This window comes from Myotis davidii, unplaced genomic scaffold, assembly GCF_000327345.1.
Source record: "Myotis davidii unplaced genomic scaffold, ASM32734v1 scaffold80, whole genome shotgun sequence".
Lineage (NCBI taxonomy): Eukaryota > Metazoa > Chordata > Mammalia > Chiroptera > Vespertilionidae > Myotis > Myotis davidii.
This window is the reverse complement of record NW_006292686.1, coordinates 888,866-894,697: the sequence shown is the minus strand read 5'-3', so window position 1 is coordinate 894,697 and position 5,832 is coordinate 888,866.

Below are 5,832 nucleotides of genomic sequence, written 5' to 3'. Positions count from 1 at the left end.
GGGAAAGGTGAGGGAATATGGGTGAGGCTTCAGACAGCACAGCTAAGTGTGGTATATATTGCCTTCAAAATGAAAACAGACCCACTAAATTCAGTGTCTCTTTCCTAATGATAAAGGATTCAAACTTCAGCAGATATACTGAAATTTTCCAAACCACTGGAATCTCCATACACTTCACTGAGCAACTAAGGCCTAGTATTTTCAAAGACATCATGCCCCTTTTGGGGTATGTATCTAGAGCAGCCATGGGCAAACTACGGCCCGCGGGCTGGATCCGGCCCGTTTGAAATGAATAAAACTATTGAAAAAAAAAGACCATACCCTTTTATGTAATGATGTTTACTTTGAATTTATATAAGTTCACACAAAGACTCCATCCATGCTTTTGTTCCGGCCCTTCGGTCCAGTTTAAGAACCCATTGTGGCCCTCGAATCAAAAAGTTTGCCCACCCCTGGTTTAGAGGCATTAAATAGGTATCAGTAACATCCGAGAACAAAGTCCTCTCTAACTTTAATCTAGGGTCCCTCTGTCCAGGCTTCCAGAACTGTTTGTGTATCTCTGTTTCTGATTTCTGAACATCTACTGGAAAATAAATTCCTTAAGAGTATGGGATTCTGTCAGTCTTGCTCACCACCATATACAACTACCATGGGTTGCCTGATGCTATGACTATCTGAGATCTCTCTCATAGGCATCCAGCCAGCCAGCATCTTCTGAAGGAAACATGCCCTTCCTTTCTGTAACCTGCTTTGTTTCTCAGCTGGGGTCCTAGGCCAGGGGTTGCAACCCCTGGCACGCGTGCCAAACATGGCACGCCAGTAACTTTTGCTGGCACGCGAAACCCTCTCTTATAATCTTCCATTTACAATTTTTTTCTTAATATCAACTTTTTTATTTTTCAGATAAATTCAGTGTAGGTGCATCTTAGATAAATAAATAATTTTACATAACAAGTTATCTTAAAGACCATAGACATGGATTGACGAGAGAGGGGAAGAGTAATTTCTATGTCTCTGCCTTCCTATATCCGACCAGTGTTTTGGTTTCATCCACATACTTGTGAATCTTTGTTCTCAGTGATGAATTTTGTTAAGTCTCATAATAGGAGTAGCCTGATGGATGAAAGTAGTAGCTCGTGCATATCTCTGAAGGTCACGAAATATAAACCTGATGTAAAATCTCTGTCATCAGTGATGCAGCAGCAAAAGTCTTACTGATAATATCAAATGGAGTCATAAAGTTTTCTGTCAGACTATCAGTGTACATTAAAAAATAAATGTATTTTTCATCATCATATACTGTGTTTTTGTTGCTCGAATGAATTTTATTACTTCTTCAAGGTTCTTCACATATGTACACCTTAAGAGATATCAAGTAGGCATAATATGTTCTCAAAAAATTAGGGTTGGCACGCAGAAGAATTTTGAGTCAGAGATTTTGCTGGTTTTGGCACGCACTCACAAAAAGGTTGCCCACCCCTGTCCTAGGCTCTTCCCTTTCCTCAGTTTCCTTGACCAGGCAACATTCCTTCTTTCTTCAAGGAAACAAAAAGGTATGGCTGGCTAGCCAAAGAGAAATTATACATTTAAATTAAAATACATAGCTCTGAATAAAATTACACACCAATGTAAATCTACATGCATCCATACATAAGAATGTACTAGTATATAAGCTTACTAGAGGCCTGGTGCATGAAATTTGTGCACTGGGGGCAGGGATGTCCCTCAGACTACCCTGCACCCACTCCAATCTGGGACCCCTTGGGCGATGTCCCACTGCCAGTTTAAACCAGCAGTGGGACATCTCTCTCATAATCAGGGACTGCTGGCTCCCAACCGCTCGCCAACCTGCCTGCCTGATTGCCCTTAACTGCTTCTGCCTGTCAGCCTGATCATCCCCTAACCACTCCCCTGCCATCCTGATCGATGCCTAACTGCTTCCCTGCCAGCCTGGTCACCCCTAACTGCCCTCCCCGGCCAGACTGGTCACACCTAACTGCCCTGCCCTGCCGGCCTGGTCTCCCCCAACTGCCCTCCCTTGCTGGCCTGATTTCCCACAACTGCCCTCCCCTGCTGGCCATCTTGAGGCTGTGGGCGCTGCCATCTTTGAAGGTGGGGCAGTCAATTAGCATATTCCCTCCTTATTGGCTGTGGGTGCCGCCATCTTTGTGATGGCGTGAGGGTCAATTAGCACATTCCCTCTTTATTAGATAGGATATTTACACATACACACAGAGACCTATATGAAATACACCATAGATACATCATATTTTACCTATTAAATAAGGACTACATGAGTGGGTTTTCTAGACTAGCAGTTTTCAAGAATTTTAGCTTGCATATCTCCTATAACAGTGGTCTGCAAACTGTGGCTTGTGAGCCACATGTGGCTCTTTGGCCCCTTGATTGTGGCCACGAAGTTTCAATTGCACTGTATGTGCGCACCTGCACGTGGTATTTTGTGGAAGAGCCACACTCAAGGGGCTGCAGTTTGCCGACCACTGTCCTATAGGAATTTTGAACCTCCTTTCCAACATTTATAATTCAACATCTAAAATTTTTTTCATAAATTTAAATAGTTGTTAAGTATGTAACTTTGGGCATATTGTAAAATGTTGACATTTAAAAATATGACTTTAAAATATGGGCCCAATAAAATTTAAATGCTCTAATGATTTGATACTTATCATTTGAAATTACAGGAACAGTTCTTAGCATTCAGACATTTTCCATCTTCCTTTTTTCCCCTTGAATTCCTATTTCTATTCCATTTCTCCACATATTTTTGTCATATATATTTTTATATTTTATTGATATTTTTAGAGAGAGAGGAAGGGAGAGAGAAAGAGAGAGAGAGAGAAACATAAATGTGAGAGAGAAATATTGATTAGTTGCTTCCTGCATGCACCTTGACCAGGGAACAAATCTGTAAATGGGCATCTGTCCTGTCTGGGAATCAAATCAGCAATATTTTGGTGCAGAGTACAATGCTCAACCAACTGAGCCACATTGGCCAGAGCCTAATGTAATATATATTTACTAGAGGCCCGGTGCGCAAAATTCGTGCATGGGGCAGGAGGTGTCCCTCAGCCCGGCATGCACCCTCTCCAATCTGGAACATCCCCCTCACAATCCGGATCTGCTGGCTCCTAACTGCTTGCCTGCCTGCCTGCCTGATTGCCCCTAACGCTTCTGCCTGCCAGCCTGATCACCCCCAACTGCCCTCCCCTGCCATCCTGGTTGCCCCCAACTGCCCTCCTCTGCAGGCCTGTTCACCCCCAACTGCCTTCCCCTGCTGGCCATCTTGTGGCGGCCATCTTGTGATGACATGAGGGTGTCGTGTGAGGGCACGAGGACCACCTAGGCCAACCGTGGGCAAGCTACAGCCCACGGGCTGGATCCGGCCCGTTTGAAATGAATAAAACTAAAAAAAAGAGACCGTACCCTTTTATGTAATGATGTTTACTTTGAATTTATATTAGTTCACACAAACACTCCATCCATGCTTTTGTTCCGGCCCTCAGGTCCAGTTTAAGAACCCATTGTGGCCCTCAAGTCAAAAAGTTTGCCCACCCCTGACCTAGGCTTTTATTAGTATAGATGCTTGAAAGTTTTTATTGGTCTCATAATTATCTCTATCAAATCTGTGTGTATAAATTGCAATGTTATTTTTGTTTTATTTCCTGTGACAAGTTGTTAAATGTCTAAAAAAGTTTTTGGTTTTTTTCCATTCTGGATTGAATCTGTGGTTGGCTGAGTGGTTCTTTAATTCTAGAAGGGCTCAGCTGATTTGGCTGGGCTGGCTCACCTGTCTGTAGCCAGCCATCTGTTTAGCTAGGATGCATTGTGTCTACTGAACGGAGTTTCTCACTCTCCAGTGGGCTAGCCAGGGCTTCTTCATGGGCAGGTCCCACAAGAGTGGGTGTGACCAAGCAAAGTCTCTTGTGCAGTTTTAAGACTAACCCATTGTCACTTCTGTCACATGCCATTGGCCAAAGCGAGTTATAAAGCCAGCCCAGACTCGGGGTTTAAGGAAATAGACTCATCTCTGGATGTAGGTAAGGAGCTTCAAAGTCAGGGAACTATTTTGTTATATTTATACAAATATTTCATTTTTTGGGTTGCTAATATAAGTGGTGTTGTGTTTTTTTTTTTTTTAATTTTTTATTGACATCAGAGAGGAAGGAAGAGGGAGAGAGATATAGAAACATCTATGATGAAAGAGAATCATGGATTGGCTGCCTCCTGCAAGTCCCCCACCGGGGATCGAGCCCACAACCTAGGCATGTGCCCTTGACCGGAATCAAACCTGAGACCTTTCAGTTCACAGGCCGACGCTCTATCCAGTGAGCTAAACCGGCTAGGGAAGTGGTGTTGTGTTTTAATTTCAAATTCCACTTGTTCATTGATGTCATATAGGAAAGTGATCAACTTTTGTATATTAACCTAGTATCCTGCAAACTTGCTATAATTGCTTATTTGTGAGGAGATTTTTGTTTGTTTTGTTGGTGTTTTTTGTTAATTCTTATGGATTTTTAGAGACATTTTATTTCTTCCTTTCCAATCTGCACACTTTTAATTTCATTTTCTTGCCTTGTTGAATTAGCGAGGACTTCTACTATGATGTTGAAAAGGAATGATGAGGGGACATCCTTCCTTTGTGCCTGATCTTAGAGGGAAAGCTTTAAGTTTCTCACCATTAAGTATGATGTTACCTGTAGGATTTTTTTGTTGAGATTATTTATCAAGTAGAAGAAGTTCTCTATTCCTAGTTTACTGAGAGTTTTTATCATGATTGGATGTTGACTTTTGTCAAATGTGTATTCTGTATCTATTGATATGACCTTGTGATTTTTCTTTTTTACTCTGTTGATGATTACATGAATTGATTTTTGAATGTTGGACCAGCCTTGCATACCTGAGGGTATAATTCTTTTTGTACATCACTGCATTTTATTTGCTAATATTTTGTTGAGGATTTTTGCATCTATGTTTGTGAGAAATATTGGTCTGTAGTTTTCTTGTAATGTCTTTTTCTTTGGTTTTAGTATTAGGTTAATGCTGCCCTTAATAATAATAAAATTGATAAAAATACATTCTAAACTATTTTATTAAACAACACACCAAACCTGAAAGAAACCACATGAAACTTTAATCTCAGGTCTTTACCTATTGTATCTTGAAAAGTTTAGAAATTGTTTAAAGCATTTCAGTTACAGTTAAAATTACTAGCATGATCAAAACTATAAAACTCCTATAGCTATATGGCTTTAGCGATTTGAATATACATTTCTTCTCAACTAATGACACCTTCTATTGGTGAGCTTTAAAAATAACTGCAAAGAACTTCTTATATTTAAAATGTGAGGAAAATTATTTTTAACATTAAATAACTTTTACAGACATTCTCCTTGATTTGCTCTCATTGGACTAACCTCAAGCACAGTGATTTTTCTCTTTCTCCCCACCCCCTTCCCTGTCATTCTCTCTCTTTCTTTGACAGAGGTGAAAAAGAGGATAAGGTGAATTTTTTTTAAAATATATTTTATTGATTTTTCACAGAGAAGAAGGGAGAGAGAGAGTTCGAAACATACATGAGAGATAGACATCCATCAGCTGTCTCCTGCACACACCCCACTGGGGATGTGCCTGCAACCAAGGTACATGCCCTTGACGGGAATCGAACCTGGGACCCTTCAGTCCGCCCGAGCTCTGTCGACCTGGGACCCTTCAGTCCGCCCGAGCTCTGTCCACTGATCCAAACCGGTTAGGGCTATGGTGTTTTTTTTTTAATTGATTCTAGAGAGAGGAAGGGGGCGCGGGAGAAACATC